At 47.9% G+C, this 21629-nt stretch overlaps 1 protein-coding gene across 3 annotated transcripts in view; it reads right to left on the bottom strand.

Moving 5' to 3' along the window:
• Window positions 1–21629, bottom strand: part of VAMP4 (vesicle associated membrane protein 4) — a 210968-nt gene that overhangs the window by 51666 nt on the left and 137673 nt on the right. The window lies entirely within an intron of this gene.

Genomic DNA, 21629 nt, shown 5'->3' with positions numbered 1-21629 from the left:
AAGTAAGATATTACTGGAACAGATATCGGTAGCCGGGGAGGCGGGTGGGCGTGTGTGGTTCTGCAGCCCTACATGCCAAGAACAGATGCATACTGGTAAGTAGCATTTTCCATTTGAGGCATATGGGCTACAGACCACACACTATTGCATCGATTGCACAGCAGTTTTCTCCCTTAGCGGCGACCACCGTATCTGTTGCAGCAGTTTGAAATAATGTTTTGAGTACAGCCTGGCCCACACTAGCTTATTGTTTTGCCTGCACATCTACACAGTAGTGTTTTGTAAATGTGTGCGGTGTCGACCATGTAGCTGCTCTACAGATATCATCTAATGGTATATTTCCTAGGAATGCCATAGATGCCCCTAATTTACGGGTAGAATGAGCCCTAGGGGGAATGGATAGAGTGTGCTTTGCTTTTTGGTGACAGATTTGAATGCACTTAACAATCCAGCTTGCAATGCCTGATTTTGAAATAGGATTGCCTTTGTGTGGAGGAGAAAAGGACACAAACAATTGTTTTGTTTTACGAAACGGTTTTATCCTATCAATGTAGTAGAGGAGTGCTCTTTTTACATCTAATGTGTGTAGAGCTCTTTCTGCAACTATCTGTGGTTGGGAAAAGAATACTGGCAACTTAATAGATTGGTTGTGGTGGAATGGTGAAATGACTTTTGGCAGGAATTCTGGGTTTGTCTTAAGAACCACTTTGTTGTGATGGAGTTGTATAAATTGTTCTTGAATGGTTAATGCTTGAATCTCACTTACTCTTCTGAGTGAGGTAACAGCAACTAAAAAGGCAACTTTCCATGTAAGGAACTGTAACTCACACTTATGTAATGGTTCCAATGGAGGACCCATAAGTCTAGTGAGAACAATATTTAAATTCCATACCGGAGAGGGTGGTATTCTGGGAGGAATTCTTTTTAATCCTTCCATAAACGCTTTGATGGCAGGTACTCTAAACAATGACAAATGTTGTCTGTTTTGAAGATAGGCTGCTGTGGCAGCAAGATGTAACCTGATTGAGAAGTACGCTAAATTACATCTTTGTAGATGGAGTAGGTAGCATATGATGTTTTGTATGGAAACATCTAAAGGGTTAATGTTATTTGTGCAATACACAACAAACTTTTTCCACTTGGCTGCGTAGCATGCTCTAGTGGTGGGGTGTCTCGCTTCTTTTAGACATTCATGCAATCAGGCGGAAGATTGAGGTATCCAAATTAGAAGACCTCAGGAGCCAAATCGCTAGATTGAGCTGCATTGGGTCTGGATGCATGATCTCTCCATGGTTCTGTGTCAGTAGATGTGGAGAGAGTTTTAATTTTTGATGTGGTACTACTGAGAGCTCTAGTAGTGTGGTGTACCACCGTTGTCTTGCCCACGTTGGTGCTATGAGAATCAATGTGAGGGAATGTTGATGTAGCTTGCGTACCACTAACAGAATTAGTGGGAGAGGTGGAAAAGCATACGCAAATTTGTTTGACCAACTCATCCATACCGCATTGCCTTTGGACAATGGGTGTGGGAATCTAGCGGCGAAGCTTGGGCATTTGGAGTTGGGGTGTGTGGCGAACAGATCTATCTCTGGCTGTCCCCACTTGTGAAACAATGTGAAGAACTTGTGGTTGAAGTTCCCACTCGTGTATCTGTTGTCTTTGACGACTTAACAGATCTGCAATCTGATTGTGAACTCCTGGTAGATGTTCTGCTAACAGAAAGATTTTTTGAGGAATGGCCCACCTCCATATGCTCTGCGCCAGCTGGGAGAGCTGTAAGGAGTGTGTTCCTCCTTGTTTTTGTATGTAATACATGGCTGTCATTATCTGTACGGACCAGTAGAGGCTTGCTGGATAGGTAATGTGGAAATGATTTTAGAGATAGCGATTTTTCCAACAACTCCAGATGATTTATGTGGAGTAACTTTTGTTGCGGTGTCCATGTACCTTGTACTGTGTGTTTCTCTAAATGCGCTCCCCATCCTGCGAGAGATGCGTCTGTGGTTAGCACCACTTGTGGAACAGGCTCTATGAACGGCTGACCCTTGGAAAAGTTTTTGGTGTTCCACCACGGTAGAGAGCGATATGTCCGGTCGTCTACGACCACCAGATCTGTTATTTGTTGCTGAGCTTGATTCCACTGACTTGCTAAACATTCTTGTATGGGGCACATTTGTAGTCTTGCGTATGGTACTATGAAAATGCAAGATGCCATCATTCCTATTAATTGCATGAACACTCGAGCTGGTAGTCAGTGCTGTGGCTGGAATTTTTGCATAAGAGCTTGCATACTTTGTATCCTTGCAGGATTGGGGTATGCAATTGCTTTGGAGGTATCTATTGTGGCACCTAGATACCGTTGAGATAGGGATGGTTGGAGGTGTGACTTCTTTAGATTTACTGTGAATCCTAGCTTGTGCAACAGGCAGATTGTCTGATGCGTGTGCTGTACGCATTGGTGATATGACTTGGATTTTATTAACCAGTCGCCTAGGTATGGGAAGACATGAAAATTGTCCCTTCTCAAGTGTGCTGCTACTACAGCTAGACACTTTGTGAACACTCGAGGTGCTGTAGTTACTCCGAAAGGGAGTACTTTGAATTGGTAGTGTTGTCCTTCTAGTACAAATCAAAGGTACTTTCTGTGAGATTGATGGATAGGAATGTGGGAGTAGGCATCCTTGAGATCTAATGTGGCAAGGAAGTCGCCTTGTTTTAACAACGGCAGAACTTGTTGTAGTGTGACCATATGGAAATGGTCGCATTGTATGTACAGGTTTAGGGGCCTTAGATCTAGTATAGGTCTGAGGGACCCGTCCTTTTTGGGTATGAGAAAGTATAGGGAGTAAACTCCTGTGTTTTGATGGTGTTTTGGGACAGGTTCCATTGCATTCTTTTGTAGTAGAGATGCAACCTCTTGTCTTAGGAGTATGAGATGTTATTGTGACATGGGACGTTGTCTGGGTGGTATTGTTGGAGGAGTGGAAGTGAGCTCCAGGCAATAACCTGACTGAATTATTTGTCTTACCCACCTGTCTGTGGTGATGGAGTTCCAGTCAAGTTGGAACTGTTGTAATCTCCCCCCGACAGGAGTGTAATGGTCTGAGGGGGATGAAAGGGAAGTCACTGTTTGGGAGTAGAGGCATTGCGGTTGTTGTTGCCTCTGCCTCTTCTCTTCTCTTATTGTTGTTACCTCTATATCCTTTTCTGTAATACCCTCTGCTGGGTGAGGTTTGAGTAGGCGCTTTATAAGAAGAAGAGGTGCTGTCAGTTTGAAACCTCTTAGAGGCGCCTCTATATGAGGAGCAACAAAAGGATGCTCTGTGGGTCTGAGCTTGTAAAGCTCCCATGGATTTTGCCGTATCTGTATCTTTTTAAATTTTCTCTAGTGCACTATCAACTGTTGGACCAAAGATGTTGCTGGTCAAAGGGTTGATTTAAAATACTGGCCTGTACTTCTGTTTTGAACCCAGAGATGCGTAGCCATGCATGTCTACGCAACAGTACTCCCGTATTTATTGCTCTAGAGGGTGTGTCTGCAGTGTCTAACGCACAGCGGATTGAGGTATTTGTAACAACCATGCCTTCTTGTATTAAATCAGAAGCCCTGGTCTTATATTGCTCTGGTAAATGTTGCATGAGTGATTCTAACTTATCATAATGAGCTCGATCATATCTCGCTAACAAAGCTTAAGTGTTAGCAATTCTCCAGACATTGGCTGCTTGTGAGATGGTGAGTTTTCCTTTATCAGGGGGTGGAGCATCCCCTGTTGTCTGAGAGTTAGCTCTTTTCCTCGCATTTGATACCACCAATGATTCCAATGGCAGCTGACCTTTGATGAATGCCGGGTCAGTTGGAGACGCTTTATACTTTTTTCCAGTCTGTGGTTAATTACCCTGGCTCTGACGGGGTCTTTGATTACCTCTGGTGCATGTCTCACCACTCCACTAAGTATTGGTAATGTGGTTGTGGTTTTATGTGACGACAATAGCATATCCATGAGGAAGTCCTCTTCCACTGGATCTGTGTGTAAGTCTACTCCATGAAATGTGGCTGCTCTATGATTGAGCTGTGTAAACCGAATAGTGTCATCTGGGGGAGATGGTCTAGAAGGGTATGCGTCATCTTGTGGCAGATCTGGTGCGTCTGGCGGATTATAATCCTCCCAGGGATCATCAGATTTCCTAGGAATATTGTCTGGGCCATCTGTGTCGTCTATTTGACACTCACTTTCTACCCCCTGTGAATAATTGTCTTCATCATCATCATCATCCTGTGGTATAATGCTATGTGTGGTGGATGGGGAGTGTACTGGAGAAATATCTGCTGGTATCTCTATCAATGGTGAAGGAATTCTTATGGGGGAATTTTGAGCATGCTTTTTGAGAGGAACTGGAGGTGGTTTAGGATAGTGCATTTTCCTCTTTTCAGGCACTGTAACAACATGTCCAGTCTTTGGATTAATACGAAGAGTCTTTTGCTTTGGATCTGGTTGGAAAAGCTCTTCTGCTGAAAAATCCTTTTTCGGTGCCAATTTATCCTGTTTTGGACCGAAATGCTTAGGTTTTACAGTGTCTATTGCCTTTGGAGCAGATTTTGGTTTCGGTTCCGAAGACTTGGTATCATGTTTCTTTCTCGGATCTGCGCTCTTTGGATCCGGAATCTTTGTTCCCGAAGTGTGTTTGGAATCCTCTACCTTCGGAGCCGAAGTCGGCTTCGGGGCAACTTTTTTCGGAACCGGAGTGGTCTTCGGTTCGGTAGACTTGGGAACATCTTTCGGTGCTGAGCTTGTTTTCGGGTCGACCGGTTTCGGCGCCGATGGCTGCTTCGGTGCCGGGGTTAATTTTGGTTTGTGGACCTTTTGCTTGTCGGGACCGACAGACTGACTCTAGCCCGAGGCTTTTTTGTATTCTTCGTTGTCGAGCCAGAAGGCGGGGCGTCAGAAGGTTTTGGTCGGTGTGCACCTGGACCCGGAGGTGGAATGGAAGCCTGTCCTGGTATGGGGGGGGGGGGGGCGGTGAACAGGGTTGACGCATGAACTCACAGCCTGTTGACCAGCTGGAAAAAGATTGTAGTCTTCCAATTGATCCTTGGCTCCAGAAGCTGAATCCTCTGCTTCGGAAACAATGTCGTCCTGCTGCTGTTCTTCGAACTCTACCTCGATCGGAGCCTCGTCTATGATGAGGTCTGGTGTCAATGAAGATGACTGTGCCATGACTCTTCGAGCTAGACGGTCCCTGATGGTCTTCTTGGACCGGAACGAAGCGCAGGCCTCACAGTCTCGACTCTCGTTGCTCTGGAGACAAGCACAGATTGCAAACATTATGAAGACCAGACTTGAGGTCCGGGTCACCGTAAAGGCAGGGGATTTTTTAATCAGGATAGCCAACCCCGTGAGCCTGCCGTGTATCCCGCATGAGCCAGCACTTTGTAAGCTTCTCTTGCCAGAAAACCACATTTTGTACCTTTATGGTGGGTCTCCGGGAGGAGAACTACAACAGGATGTAATCGTTTAATATGTGCCATCACCAGTCCTCTTTTAATTTTGTCCCCTAGACCATTCACGTTCCACGTGAGAACCTTGCAGGGGCCTATCACCAATCCATCCTCCGCTGTCCTATGAGCAGTCACGGAGGCCATGGAGTGGCATAGACCAAGTTCATCTCTAGCGTGGGGCGGGCGGTATGAGTGCCTAGCAGTGTGGGTCTGCAATCAGTACCAAACAAACGTGGAACAAAACCTAAACCAAAACCTTCCCAACCAGAAAACAAGTGCCACCCCTTACCCTTCCAACCCCCCTCCCCCTTCCCGGCAATATGTCGGGGAGTGGACCTTCGGGCAGGCAGAGGTCTGTGGCCCTCCCCTGCCCGACTTCCACAAGTTCAGACTCCTGTGGGTGTCCCAGAACCATCAGAGTAGAGTCCAGCAAAAGTGTAGTCAGAGACTTCGATACAAGAAGAGAAAGAAAGAATAGTAGGAAAAAAGTAGATCAACAGAGCGAGTTTTGAAAGAAGAGTGAGTTTTGAAAGAAGAGGCAGTGCGTGTCCAGCTTGTCCGCTCCGGCCTAATAGTCCAACCACGGTCGATCCTGCAGGCCGCTGTTCATGAGTTAGAGTCCGGAGGGTCATCCTGGGATGCCCCGGCCCCAGGCAGTGTTGCGTGTTCCATTGCCAGTATTTCCGCTGCCAGGGGGTGTATCGAGGGGTCCAGCAATTCCTCTCCTCCGGAAGAATGGCTGCTTTCCGTGTCAACGTCCTTTTTGACTCCGTTGTTTGTCCGAGGCCGTCGGGAGGAGTGGAGCGCACGCGCACTCGCTGATAGCCTGGAGTAGAGTGATCCACCGGTGCGCCATCTTCTTCTGCGTGAACCCTTCGGGCCATACGGGGTGGCTTCCAGGGTGCGACCCTTTCGTAGCTGTCGAGGTCAGAGTGAGCGTTGCGAGTCCATAGGCCAGCCGCCAGCTCCACCCGGAGGTGCCGCTCTGTTCGCCTGTGTTTCTAGACACCCCAGGGTGGGGCGCTCCTCAAGCCATCACCAGGCCTCCTCTGGCGTCTGGAAGAAGTGAGATCTACTCAGGAATAGGACCTTCAGTTTTGCAGGGAAGAGCAAAATGTATTGTATTTTGCGTTCTCTTAGTTTAGCTTTCACGGAGTCAAACGTGCGTCTCTGCTTCTGCACTTCCCTACTATAGTCGGGGAAGATCATGATGCAGGTATTTTCATGTCGTATTTCCCCTAGTTTTTGGGCCTCCCAGAGGATCATATCCCGATCCAAAAAGTTTAGAAAGCGCGCTATCACAGGCCTGGGCTGCGCTCCTACAGGTGGTCGGGCCAGTAGCGCCCGGTGAGCTCTTTCTATGACGAAACAAGAGGAGAACTTGTCCGCCAAGAAGGTGTTTCGCAGGCAGGTGTATAAAAAAATCCGGCATGTTTGTCCCTTCAATTCCTTCCCTAAAGCCCACGAAGCAGAGGTTGTTACGTCGGGCCCTGTTTCCCGCATCGTCCACCCTCCATAACAGGTCCTTATGAGAGGATTGGAGTTCCTGCATACCTTTTAAGAGGTCATGCACCGAGTCTTCCACCTCGCCCAGTCGCGTCTCCGCCTTGGTGACCCTCCCCGCTAGGTTCCTGAGGTCTTATCGTAGGAGCGCTACCTCCGTCCCCCCTGCGCCAATCTGGCCTTCTAGAGCCGTCCTGGATGCCTGGATCGCCTGGAGGAGGGTATCCGTGTCTGATCGGGCGCTCCTCCTGCGTGTGGGGAGGGGGGTGGTGGGGTGTGGGGGGAAAGAGATGACCTTCGCGTGCTGATCCATTTTGCCTTGTCTAGGTGGTCTTGGTTCCCTGTCCTTTCCCATGCTGGGGTCTCTTAGGTCAGGTTATGGTCAGCCTCCACTTCCCTGTGCCCAGTGGTCAAGATTATCCTCAGCTTGTGATGTAGGCAGTGCCCGCCTAATGTGTCAGTGGATGGGGCGCTGTGCCGCACGGGGAAGGACGCCGCTCAGACCAAGCAGGGTCCCAGATACTTGGAGGGGTGGGGGGTGGAGGAAACAGCCAGCACAGCGCGTTAGTCAGCCATCAAGCCCCACCTCAAGAGTCCGGAGGCACAATACTCGGGCAGCCGCACCCCTCTCTCGCAGCCAGGGGAGCCCCCACTCAGTGTGCACAACCACCCGCGGGTGCCAACCCCAGAAATGTCCTCACTTAATGCCAAGCAATTTCCACCCGTCACACCGGCACTGTAGGTGCAAGTAGGCTGTTCCGATCCCTGGAGATCCGGCCTCGCTCCCAGGCCTGACCCAGCGGGTAGAGGCAGTGATGCAAGTCCCAATGTGCGGTTGTCAAGTAAGGGGGGGGAAACGGCCCGGGGGCCCAGCCGCAGGCCTCCAACGTCCCTTATGCCCCGGCTCTCCCCGGCGTCCTGAGCGGCAATGTCACTCCCTCAGTAGCAACCCCCAGCACAGGCCATTGCGAGCTGTACCTAGGGGGGCCAGTACCACGCCCCCACTGCGTCACGGTCCACGCACCCAATGTCTGCTCCCCGCAGCGCCATCTCGCTACTTCCTCACCAAACCAGGTGCAGGTTCATGGATGCCAGGTGAAGGAAGGGTCCAACTGCTCCTGCAACTCACCATCCCGCTGCACTTCACCCAGTCGTGGGTCCAGTGCGGGGGGGGGGGGGGGGGCAACCTCTTATGCCTCAGGTCAGGCCCCACTCTATGTGGCCCACACTCCCGGCAGTCCTCCCCCACGCAGTCAGCCACTCTTTCACGGCTCCAGATTGCTCGGCTCCGCTGGGGCGCTCACCCACTCTCACCGTAGGGAGATTCCCACACTGCTTAGTGGCCTCCCAGGCGTCTCTGCCTCCAGGCCCGCCTCCGCAGCTCAGTTTTCGCCCGCCGCCGCAGCCCTTAGTCTCGATGGGGGAGGGGGCTCCTTCCACAGGACTGCCGCGTCCTTCCTGTCCAGGCCAACTCTCCAGGGATAACAGTCCCTCCTGGGCGCTTGAATGGTCACGGAGACGGGCACAGTATAGCAGGGCCATCCTTGGTCTCCACGTTCCCACAGCCCCGGGTCGTAGTAGGGCCTCCGTCCTTCAGACTCCATGCGGCGCCATCTTGGGATCTCCCAGCTTGTCCGGGTGAGTCCGGTCGCCAGCTGTCAGGACTCAACTAGAGTTGCTTGCTCCCCGGTTGCATCTGCAGATAACATTGGGGCATGACTTCAAGTATTTTAAAGTCTGTCTCCGGGTCTGCAGGGCACTGAAATCGATGGTGGATAAAGCTTTCAGCCAGAGCTCGGCGAAAGCGCGTCCAACTCGGCCATGCTGCTAGCCACGCCCCCTTTATTTTGGACTTTTAACCACATTGTTTCACACTGCTTCTAAGCTATTAAAAAGGTTTTATCCTTACTACAAAGACTGCATGCTTACGTGGCCAGTGCCTGTACTAAGCCACAAATTCATAACTGTTTCAATCTTTATCTGGGGTGCCAGATTACAAAGATACAAGAAGTGCAAAACTAATTTCAAAGATAAGAAAATGTGACTGAACAAAGCTAGAAAAATCCTACACTGAATTCCAGTGAAAAAGTGTATTAAATATAAGCCACTATGACTTATGAGTGAGGATTTTTCTGCATTGTAATAGACCCTGTGCATATCACTTCCCTTTGTATGCCACTAGAAGACCATTTCAATCAAAAAACAAACTGTTGTTTATTTTTCCAGTGTTTAGATGCACAAGAATTGGAGGCCAGACCTTGTCTGGTCTTGGTCCATACTAATGAACAAACTTCCCCTTCAAATCAAATGCATCTCTTCCCATCTGAAGTTTACTAAAACTTTAAAACCCACCTTTTCTGTTAGAATTTTGACATTTACCCTATTTCGGTTGTAACGCTAAGATGGCTTTATTGGTGAACATGAACTTAAATAGAAATTAGTGGTTAGTCTCCTGGCAGCCATGATTACATAAACAACTTCGGGCAGCCAGCAGAAAAGACCATAGATGACAACACTCATTCTCCACATGTGCAACTACAGTGCTTGAGGACTGTGAGGAATAATCTAACCTCTTGCTGTCAGACCAGGTCCACCATGTGCAGAAGTTCTGAGGGAGGCAGAGTGCTGAGTTCAAAAGGATTGGTGTACCAAATCATTGTTTCCTAAACTGGGGCGATCAATGACAGTTTTGCACAAGCCTCCTACACTTTCTTCAGTACACTTGACAGAAGTGGGATTGTAGGGAATGTGTAAAGCAGGCTCCCCATTAGCAGTTGAACATTAAAGCATACTCAAGAACCATTCATAGGCAGTGGCACAAAACCAAATACACTTCTTGTTATGGGCCATGGCCAAGAGACACACACAGACACCGCAATAAGGAGAAGATAATTTCCACTTCTATGGCTGAATTTCCCACCCGAGGTCATCAAAGGAGAGGAGACGCTCACTTTCAGGGTACCTATGAAGGGCAACAGAATTGGAAAAATACTCAACTCCATAGTTGAGGCCAACCTCTACTGGTGAATGGCTTTCCTCATGATGCCCCTGCGTGTTGAAGTAATTGGCAGTGGTGGAAACTGTCAGACAGAACTTGAATGACACTCCCTGGGATGGACCGGTTAAACGCCTTTGCGGGAAAGATGGACCACCAGCAGCTCCAACACATTTATATGTAAGAGCCTCTGATGCCGAGCCAAATTCTCCTTCCCATGTCGTCACCCAGCCCAGTGTGAAGGCATCTGTAACCATGGTAGCCAGCAACTACTGAAGACTACAACGACCTATTGACAGACTGGAGTTACATGTCCATCAGTGTAGATCCAGGATGACAGTTGAAAACCTGCACCACAGCGGAGAGGCTCGATTGATGCACTGCCTGAGGAAACTGAAGCGCTTTCATTTAGATTAGAGTTTGAGCCGAAAATATTTCAATATGCAGATACCATTTTGGGTAAGAAGTTGGGGTTAGTACGAAGAACCACTTTGTCTTCTATGGTTAGTGCCTGAAGCTCACCCACTCTCCTCAGTGAAGTAATAGCAATGTAGGAAAGCAACTTTCCAAGTGAGAAGGAAAATGCTACCTACCAGTATGCATCTGTTCTTGGCATGTAGAGCTGCAGAGTTGTACACTATGCATAGATCGCCACCTAGTGTTAGGCCCGGATATTTGCAGTTTGTTGTTGTCCTGAAAAGTTCTTTGGAAGTCACGAGATAGGTGACTCTTCCTTAGGACCACATTGCGCATGGGCACCGGCTCCATCCCCAGATTGTTTTCTCGCCATTAGGGAAATGATGGAGCTTTGCAAGTACAGGAAGGATGCCTGTGTAATTTGTATCAAATTACGATAATACTGGAACAGACAAGGGTAGCAGGGGAGGCGGGTGGGCGTGTACAACTCTGCAGCTCTACATGCCAAGAACAGATGCATACTGGTAAGTAGCATTTTCCGTTTGAGGCATATGAGCTGCAGATTGTACACTATGCATAGATTATACATAGGCTTTCCTGTTTTCAGTTTCTATTTTTGGTAAATTCTGGTGGTGTTTTTTCAGTGTTTTCCAGTAAATTCAATACCTCGAAAAAACAGTGGTTACTCATTTTCGCGCCATAAAAAACAACTGAAACGGTGTTTTACCGGTGTTTATGGTACGCTTTGCTTTTATTATTGCTTGCTTTCTTAATTGGTGCATGGTATATAGCCAGTCTATGTACAGTGTATATGATGTCCAAATACATTTTTACAAGTCAAATTTATTGTAGTACACCATAGAATATTTCTTCAGTGAATCTTTGGTCATTCGGGCTCTCTCTTTCTTTCCCATGTACACTTTTATTTGTGAAAAGGCCCTCTCGACATTGGCACTTGAGACTGGCAACGCCAAAACAGACAGTACACAATTTGCCAACTCTGGCCACCAAGACTCTTGCAGAAAGTGCATACATGACATCCTCGACGTTCTCACGCCCATTAACAAATTGCACTGAAACCAGGTCACCCTATGCCTAGTATCTCCTGTTAACCTACATGATACATGACCCAATGACCGTGTCCCGCGTGCACTACCGGATGATTTCTGGCCCCCTTCTTTCTCCGGGGCGGTGACTGCAGCAGAGTCTGCTCGAAATCTGGGGGTCATGTTTGGCCCCAACCTACAACTGGACCTCTTCCTCAACAAAACCGTAGCGACTTGCATGATGCTGCTTCGGATGTTGCGGAGGGTACTACCACTGCTCCCAGCGCAGGCTAGGCCAGAGGTAGTGCGGGGCCTGATCCTAAGCAGATTGGATTACTGCAACGCACTGCTCCTGGAGGCGCCTAGTACGCTGGTGGGAAACTGCAGCGGGTCCAAAATATGGCAGCTGAGCTGGCACTTTCTCGACCGCGCGCTGCCTCTTCCACCAAGGCACTTCAGGATTTACACTGGCTGCCTGTACATCAGCGTATCCTTTTTAAAGCATCCTGCCTGGTTTTTAGAGCTTACATGGACATGGCCCAGTTTTGCTGCAGAACTTATTCTCTTGGTATTCCACCTCTCGGAGCCTACGTTCCTCCTCTGCCTGTTTGGTGACGGTCCCCAGAGTTCAGAGGATAAGCACTTAAAACACGCGTGTATGTGAAGGCAACAAAGGCAGAGGCTATTTGTCATACTCTTGTCTGTTTTCGCCCCCTGCACTCTGGCGCTCATGTAAAGCGCTCTGATACCTCCGGGTTTTGTGTGCGCTTTATAAAAATCCCCTAAAAATGTATAATAATCCACCACTGACTGCTGTCTGACTGTTTGCCCTCACTTGGGCAGGTGTGCGGGGCAGCAAGGAGATTCCGGGCTAGCACAACGGACTACAGATGGCACTGATCTACAGTACTGGATCGGAGGCGGCATGCGGGTCCTGCTCACCAATGCTTGTGGAAGGTGAGCTGGCAGTGGGGACTCGCATGGGCCGCAGGGCTCTGCATGGTGCTCGGAGGCCTACTTGGGGACTCGCTGGTGTGGCGCTGGTGACTGCTGCATCAGCGCGTGGTTTGGCATGCTCAGTGCTCAGCTGCTGAACCCATAAAAATAAAACATTTTAAAAACGAGGAGGTGAGGCCTGCAGAAGCGCTGTAATTTACATAATGGAAAGTTTTGACTGTGCAAATATGACTCTGTCCGGTGGCACTAAGCTCCCCTCTCTAAGAAGGGGTGAAAAACAAGATAGCCTTGTTAAGTACCTGTAAAGTACTTAGGTGCGGCTGCAGTTAGACAGACGCCAGAACACAATAGCTCCTCTCCCCCCCACGTGAACCAGGCAGGGGGCCTGGTGTTGCTCTGGTCCTTTTGCCTTTCACACCTCGGCTCCCCATTCTCTTGTCTGTCTGACTTCGCCCCCTGCACTCTGGTGCTCATTTAAAGCGCTCTGACACCTCCGTCGTCTTGTCGTCGTGGGGTCTGAAGTCTGCAAGTGGTGCAATAGCAATGAAAATCAGTGACACTCGGGTTAAACCGGGTCAGCTGATTTTCACACCAGTGGGGTATTCTCGGGCAGACTCGGTTTTAACCGAATTCCGGACAGCCTAATTATATAGCAGTACCCACTCTTAGCAGCGACCACCCCTATCTGTTGCAGTAGTTTGGAATAATGTTTTGAGACCAGCCTGGCCCACATTAGCTTGTTGTTATGTTTGCACATCTACACAATAGTGTTTTGTGAATGTGTGCGGTATAGCCCATGTGGCTACTCTGCAGATGTCGTCTAGGGGAATGTTCCCTAAAAATGCCATTGAAGCCCCTACCTTTCTGGTAGAGTGGGCTTTAGGAGGAACAGAGAGCGTACGTTTAGCTTTGTGGTAGCAAATCTGTATGCATTGGACAATCCATCTAGCTATTCCAGATTTTGAAATGGGATTGCCCTTGTGTGGTGGTGAGAAAGACACAAAAAGTTGTTTTGTCTTACGAAAGGGTTGTGTTCTTTCTATGTAGTATAGCAACGCTCTTTTGACATCTAAAGTGTGAAGAGCTCTTTCTGCTACTGACTGTGGTTGCGAGAAGAAAACGGGCAGTTCCACAGATTGATTGAGATGGAATGGAGAAATGACTTTAGGCAGGAATTTTGGATTGGTACACAGAACAACCTTATTTTGATGCATTTGCAAAAAGGGTTCTTGAATGGTTAGTGCTTGTAGTTCACTAACTGCGCAGGGAGGTAATAGCTACTAGGAACGCAACCTTCCAGGTTAAAAATTGTAATTCACATTTGTGCAGGGGTTCGAAGGGAGGCCCCATTAGCCGTGTAAGAACGACGTTTAAATTCCATACAGGTGAAGGTGGTACTCTGGGAGGAATTATTCTTTTAAGGCCTTCCATAAAGGCTTTGATGGCAGGCACCCTGAACAGAGATAGATGTTGTCTGTTTTGCAGATATGCTGCTATTGCCGCAAGATGTAGTCTAATAGACGTATAGGCTAAGTAACATCTTTGAAGATGCAGTAAGGATTAGTTATTTACCTGTAATCCTAGTTCTCTTCCAGGGGTATCCTCATCAGAGTCATAAGCATTAGAATATTCCCGCCCATGCGCGGGACCCCGGAAACACTATATTATATGTGCCCCACATATATATATACACATACATATATACATATATATATACATACATACATACATACATATATATATATATATATATATATATATATATATACACACACACACACATGCAATAGCAGCCAAATCACATCAGAGCTGGAATATGCTGTGAAGAATTTCCACCATACACGAATAATATGCATTAGAAACATGAGAAACAACACAAAAGATTGTTTTAGAACTGTTTTAATGCTTAGGCAGCAGTAGAAATTCTTATAACACCCTGAAAGCATAGAAAGCTCCCAGGCTGCATTGCAAACACACAGTCTAAAAAGACTGAAACCTGTAGCGGACTACCAAAAAATTGACACCGTGCCTTTAAGGCACCCATGACCCACTGTATCCCATCATGCCTCAGGGGTGACAGTTAGGTCAGTTGTTCTTTTCGGAGACTGAAACAAACCCAGTAACAAAATAGGTTAACAATATCTCCTTATTAAAGAATATCCGTTGCCCGGGGAGGCGGGAGGGTTGCTTATGACTTTGATGAGGATACCCCTGGAAGAGAACTAGGATTACAGGTAAGTAACTAATCCTTCTCTTCCAGGGGATCCTCATCAATAGTCATAAGCATTAGAATAGAATAGGGAGCCTCTCCTCATCCCTGCGGGCAAAGGAATGACAAGACAGTAATCTCATCAACAAGCCTGAGCAGGCTATAGGCTACCCAAACAGATTTCTCAAGGAGGCTTGCCCTACTTGAGTATCAGCCCTGGAATCAGATTCGAGACAGTAATGTCTCGTAAACGTATGAACTGATTTCCAGGTTGCAGCTTTGCATATTTCTGACATTGGAATGTCATGTAAGAAAGATACTGTAGCGGCTTTCCCTCTAGTGGAATGTGCTTTGGGTGACACCAATAAAGGCTAGCCTGCAAGCGGATAGGCCAATTTAATGCAAGAGCCAATCCATCTGGAGATGGACCTCTTGGCCGCTGGAAAACCCGTCCTCATTGAACCATAGTTCACAAACAGTTGATCAGTTTTCCTGATCCCTTTAGTCTTTTCCAAATAGAACTTGAGCACTCTCTTAAGATCCAAGGAGTGCAGTGACCGCTCGGCTGGGGTCGTAGGATTTGGAAAAAACGAAGGGAGGGAAATGGACTGATTTATATGAAAATCAGAAACCACTTTAGGCAAGAAAGATGGATGAGCCCTTAGGACTACTCTATTGTGGTGGAAAACAGTATATGGTTCCTTCGCACAGAGCGCTTGTATCTCGCTTACTCTGCGAGCTGAGGTAATCGCCACCAAAAAGGCCGCCTTCCAAGAGAGATGTTGCAAAGAGGCCTTGTGGATGGGCTCGAAAGGAGGTGACATTAACCTCTCGTTGAAGGCCTCTTAGCCTCCTTTAAAATGTGCATACAGTCGGGAGGCAGATTCAAATGTCCATATTGCAGGACCTCAGGTGCCATGCTGTCAGGTTCAGTGATGAGAGGTTGGGATGCAGTATCCTCCCGTTCATCTTGCTCAATAGGTTCGGTTTGCAAGGAAGTCGTCTGTGTGGACACACAGACAGATGCAGCAGGTCCGGGTACCACCACTGACGTGGCCAATCCGGAGCTATCAAGATCATCTCCTTCGGAAACAGAGACAGGTGAGGAAACGCGTAAGCAAATGTTCCCGACCAATCCATCAGGAGAGCGTTCCCCAGCGTCCCTGGCCGGTGGAATCTGGACGCGAAGGCGTGGTATTTTGCGTTTTCTTCGTCCGCAAACAAGTCTATGGCTGGACGACCCCAACAACGAAAAAGCTCTTCTACCACTTCGTCGTTTAGCACCCAGTCTGGCTGATCTTCGAAGTGCCTGCTGAGTGCGACTGCTTTGATGTTTAACTCGCCTGGAAGGTGCACCGCCACCACTGAAAGGTTTCGAGAGAGAAGCCAGTGCCAGATGGATTGAGCCTCCCGGGAGAGAGGGCGAGATCGTGTGCCTCCTTGTTTGTTCAGATAGAACATGGTGGTCGTATTGTCTGTCTGAACTAAGACCGAGTTGGACTCGATCGCTGGAAGAAAAGCTTTGAGAGCTAGAAACACCGCTCTGAGCTCCAGCATGTTTATGTGGTACGTCTGCTCCTGTGCAGACCACTGACCCTGAATCTGGAGGGGACTCATGTGCGCTCCCCAGCATTGAAGAGAGGCATCTGTCACTATAGACTGGGTGGGTAGTGGCTGATGAAAAGGTACTCCCACCAGCACATTCCTCGTCTGTGTCCACCATTTGATGGCATCCTTCGCTGTCTGGGAAAGAGTGATACGATCTTCCCACTGCCCTGTCGCCTGGTCCCACTGGTCTTCGAGAGCCTGTTGTATAGGGTGCATTCTCAGCCTGGCATTCGGGATGAGAAAAATGGAGGACGCCATGGAACCCAGCAGGGAGGCTACCTGTCGGAAGCCGAGACTAAAAGAATCCCACACTTCTGCCTCATGGAAAAAAGTCTCTCCTCCGAAGGAAACGCTTTTCCCAATTTTGTGTCCAGAACGGAGCCTAGGTAGTGGATGGACTGTGTTGGCCGCTGGACTGACTTCTCCAGGTTCACATGGAGACCGAGCCTGTGCAACTGGTGTAGACAAAGCTGCAGATCTTGCGTCACCTGTACCGGAAACGGGCCCTTTAGGAGCCAGTCGTCCAGGTATGGGTAAATGAAAAGTCCCTTCTTGTGAAGAAAAGCCGCCACCACTGCCATGCATTTGGTGAAGACTCGTGATGCGGACTTGAGACCGAAGGGTAGCACCTTGTACTGGTAGTGTTTGCTTCCTACGACAAACCTCAAGTATTTGCGATGCTGCAGAGCAATCGGAATGTGAAAGTATGCATCTTGCAGATCCACCGAACACATCCAATCTCCGGTTTGAAGATGTGGGCATATTTGGTGAAGAGCTAACATGCAGAACTTTTCTCTGACGATGACTTTGTTGAGGAGACGCAGATCTAGTATAGGCCTGAACTTGTCCTCCTGATCTTTTCTTGGGAACAAGAAAGTATCCTGAGTAGACTCCCTTTCCTCTTTGAGAGGGAGGAACTTCCTCTACAGCTCTTTTTTGTAGGAGGACTGTCACTTTTCTGCGGAGCAAGCTCAGCTGGTGAGAGCAAGAGGTCTTTGGAGGAATGCTTTTCGGGAGCGCACGGAAACGTAGTCTGTATCCATTGCGCAGTATATTCAGCACCCACTGATCTTTTGTGATGCTGACCCACTCTGTCAGGTGTTGTGAAGCACTTCTTCCCACTGGAGTGGGCAACGGCGCCAGAGGAAGCCACTGATCAAGCCTTTCCTCCTCTCGTGGTGGTAGAGGACTGCTGGTGACCTCCTCTACCGCTGTTGGATTTGCCTCGGAACTGGGATTTTCCTTGGTTCTTATTCTGGGACCACTGAGGGGTTTGAACACTCTGTTGAGCCCCTCTTCTCCCTGTTGGTCTTGAAGCGGCGTTTGAACTCTTTTTTCTTCTCCAAACCCACCGCTTTCACCGTATCCAGTTCAGTCTTCATACGGGTCATCTCTTCGTCAGTATGTTCTCCGAAGAGAGAGGAACCCGAAAAGGGAAGATTCAGGATGCGATGCGGAGCATCCGGCTTCAGCCCTGTGAGGCGCAACCAAGCCGACCTTCTGGCACAAAACCCATGTGAGTAGGAATGTGCCGCAAGCACTGCCCCATCCTCTGCTGTGCTTATCAACTGGTTCGCCACCAAACATCCTTCAGTCATAGTTTCTTCGAAGTCCTTCTGGTCTTCCTTTGGCAGTTTGGACTTGAACCTCTCCATGGAGTCCCATAAGGCTCTGTCGTATCTACCCAGCAGTGCGGCCGCACTGGAGACCTTCAGCGTGGAGGCAGCTGAATTGCAAACTTTGCGACCCCACGAATCCTGAGATTTGCTGTCCTTATCTGGTGGGACTGAAGAGGAAGCAGCAACTGCATGTGTCTTCCTCGCTGCTGCCACTATCACAGAGTCTGCTGGAGGGTCAGATTTTACAAAAACTGGGTCAGAAGAAGCCGGTTTGTATTTCTTCTGTATGCGGGCTGGCACCGCTCTGATGGTTGCCGGAGTTAGGAAAACGTCCTTGACCGGATCCATAATTCCCGGGACTAAAGGCAGCAGTGGACGAGAGATAGATTTTTTGTGCAAAGTTTCAAAAATGACTGTCGTAGTAACCTGGGGGACAGACATTTCAATGCTCTGCTTCTGAGCTCCTCTTTGCAGGACATCCAGATAAGTGCAGATGTTATCGACTGGAGAGGATCTGGAAGTAGGACTATCCGTCAAAGTGGGAGAGTAATCCCTCTTGGAAGACCTGGTCGAAGAAGTAGAGGAAGTAGACGGAGTTCTGCGATGTTTACGGTGAGCACCGTGTCCCCTCTCACGTGACCTTCTTGGGTGCTCTTCCCTTCTAGGAGAGCGAGATCTAACCGGATCCTGTCTTCTTGGTGAACGAGATCTGACAGGATCTTCTCTGGGAGATCGGGATCTCACCGGATTTTCCGTTCTGGGAGAGTGAGATCTGATTGGTCTTTTCACAGGAGACTTTCTGGGAGGACTACGCCTGTCCACTTCATCCACCAGCCTCTGGAGAGGAGATCTGTGCTGCGGACTGACGTATTCATGCATACGTTTAGTAGCCCCTGAATCTCGCCAATGGTCCAATGACTTATACCATCTGGGAGACAGACTGACATCCGCAGCCGAAGGATCTGGCTGACGCACAGGAGATCCGAGGACAGGACTTCTGGACCTCGAAGATGTTGTTGAGGGGCCAGAAGACTGTGAAGAAGAATGGCGAGAAGCTGACTCCGTAACCATGATCACAGAGGAATGTCTCGACGTCGAACGCTCTGGCGTTGTATGTTTTCTCGATGCCGAATGCTTTCGGGGAGTCGGTGGATCCAGCAATCTCGACCTCGAATGCCTCGACGGCGATCGATGCGAGGATCTATGTTCTCTCGACGTTGAGTGGTGATGACCAGTCGTCGACGGAACCTTCTGTCCGACGTCGAACGGCTATGACCAGTCTTCGATGGAGCCCTCTGTCTCGACGTCGAACGGCTATGACCAGTCTTCGACGGAGCCCTCTGTCTCGACGTCGAACGGCTATGACCAGCCGTCGACGGAGCCCTCTGTCTCGACGTCGAACGGCTATGACGCTGAACGTCGTTTTTTAGACGACGGCGGAGGGGTCACACCTCGACGCCAGTCGCTGCCTGGATGACGACGGCGGAGGAGTGACCTCCCTCGACACCGATCGTCGCCCGGCTGACGACGGCGGAGAGGCCTCGGAACTCGACACCGACCGTCGCCCGGTTGACGGCGGCGTGTTATGGGGGTGGAGAGACGGAGGTTAAGGAATACTACGGTAAGGAGACCTAACCCCCGCTTTAACTAAACCAGGTTAGAGGTAGAACCTTTGAGCGTGGGGCAAATAGATAACATGGCTTCTGATATTTCTTTTGTATACAGAAATCACAAGGAAAACAAGTTACAAATAATATCCACCCCAGTGAGGCTCCGTGTGATGCGATACTGGGTAGGTACATGCAGCAGCTAGCAATCGGTTCAAGAATGGTCCTCCACGTTAAAATTAAATAGAGCCTTTTTCCCCTGTATAGGAAAGAGTCAGGTGTAACAAGGTTTGAGGCTGAACGATTTCCGAGGTGACGAGGCTGTGCCCTACCGTCCGGATAAAGAACAATAGACAAAACTGAAGAGTTGCCCTTTTTTAAGTATGTACAGTCATAATACCAAATAGTAGGACTATACGACTAGGAGAGGTTGATGGAGGGTTAAGATTAAAGAAGGTAAATTGCACATTTCTCTGTAGATAACCTGCTACGGAACTTCAAAGGAAGAAGCTAGAGCGACACAGAGCGAGTGAAAGATATTCAGGTAATCAACTGATAAAATCGAAGTAGAAGCAAACAAAAAACGGATAGAATAAACAAGAGCAATAAACAAACCAACTTATGTTGCAGACCCACCTATAATCAGGATGCCAGTATATAGACATGGCAATAAATCCAGAGCAGTGTGGGAAAGGAACATGAAATAAGGTAAACTATAAAGCAATTTAGGTCTAAATAAGTGAACCCCATAATAATGTTAACCACATTAAATGATGCAATAAAGAGCGGGGCAAGGATATATCATCCACTTATTACAGACAGAACCACCATGAAAGAAACAGGTTATGATTTTCTGTTTTTCATTTTTGGCCCTAGAAGCCCATATATTGGATAAATATGTAGAAAAAGTTCTGTTATTTATGAGAAGTACCCAAACAATGTATGCCTTGTCGGATATACAACATGATAACAGTTTTAAGCAATGTAGAAGACACTATGATGTATGTAATTGTTGGGTAGATGTCTGCATAAACAATGTCTAGACACCGGATAGTAGCGATTTGATATTAATTGTAGGATTTCCTGCCCATTCTCAAGCATGCATAGCCCAAATGGAAAATGGTTACAATGCAGGAATGTAAAAATGTGGCTTCCATGCAAGTTACTGACATAAATATGTTTATCAACAGGATTCTTATTTATGTGGCAACCATCCAGTGCCTTTATTAGGAGAGACTGATTATATAGTCTTGAAAAAGATGGCACAATACTGATAAAAAGCCATCGAAACGCGTCGACGCCCACAACTGCATAATCAAGCTTATCCTGCAAACAACATAAATTAAGCAGGTCCAGGATCTAGTTCGTGAATTTTGTGTCTTGATGTGCAAATTCTTATTACAAATTGTACTGTCTATGTTTGTCTCTCCCTTTTTTATAAAAATGTTTTTCATGTTATTGTTTTAATTTAGTTGGTATTTTGTTATCTGCAATACTAGGTGTAGCAGGAGATTTATGAACCTTAAATGAATTTTAGATGAATTTTACTGTGATGATATCGTATATGGTGTCAATGGAATCATAATCTGTTTTCAAATGTTTTTTGTGCTATGTTTTTAATATAAAAATAAAAAAATCTCAAATATTTTCATATAAATATTTTCTTTGTCTGTGATTCACCAGTATTAGTGACCATTACTAATATATTGGCTGATTTTTTCAGTATTTCCGCCAAGGGAATCTTCTGATTTTACTGTTTACAAGTACCCTATTCCCCTGGCGTGCTAAGGGGTCTCTCTCGATTTTCCTATACTGCTAGTAACTCCAGATGATTGATGTGGAGTAACTTTTGTTGCGGTGTCCACCTGCCTTACATGGTGTGTTGCAGTAGGTGGGCTCCCCAGCCGGAGAGCGATGCGTCCGCAGTCAAGATTATCTGGGGAACTGGCTCTAGGAACGGTCGTCCCTTGGAAAGGTTTTTGGTGTTCCACCACTGCTTAGAGCGATGAGTTCGGCCGTCTACCAGCTCTAGGTCTGTTAAGTGACCTTGAGCCTGGTTCCATTGACGTGATAAGCACTCTTGTAGCGGATGCATTTGAAGTCTTGCATGGGGTACTATGAAGATGCAAGAGGCCATCATCCCTATGAGTTGTATGAACACTCGTGCTGGG

This window comes from Lissotriton helveticus, chromosome 1_1 (assembly GCF_964261635.1).
Source record: "Lissotriton helveticus chromosome 1_1, aLisHel1.1, whole genome shotgun sequence".
In the NCBI taxonomy this organism is placed as follows: domain Eukaryota; kingdom Metazoa; phylum Chordata; class Amphibia; order Caudata; family Salamandridae; genus Lissotriton; species Lissotriton helveticus.
Note: the sequence above shows the minus strand (reverse complement) of the source record. Positions and strands in the feature narration are given on the sequence as shown.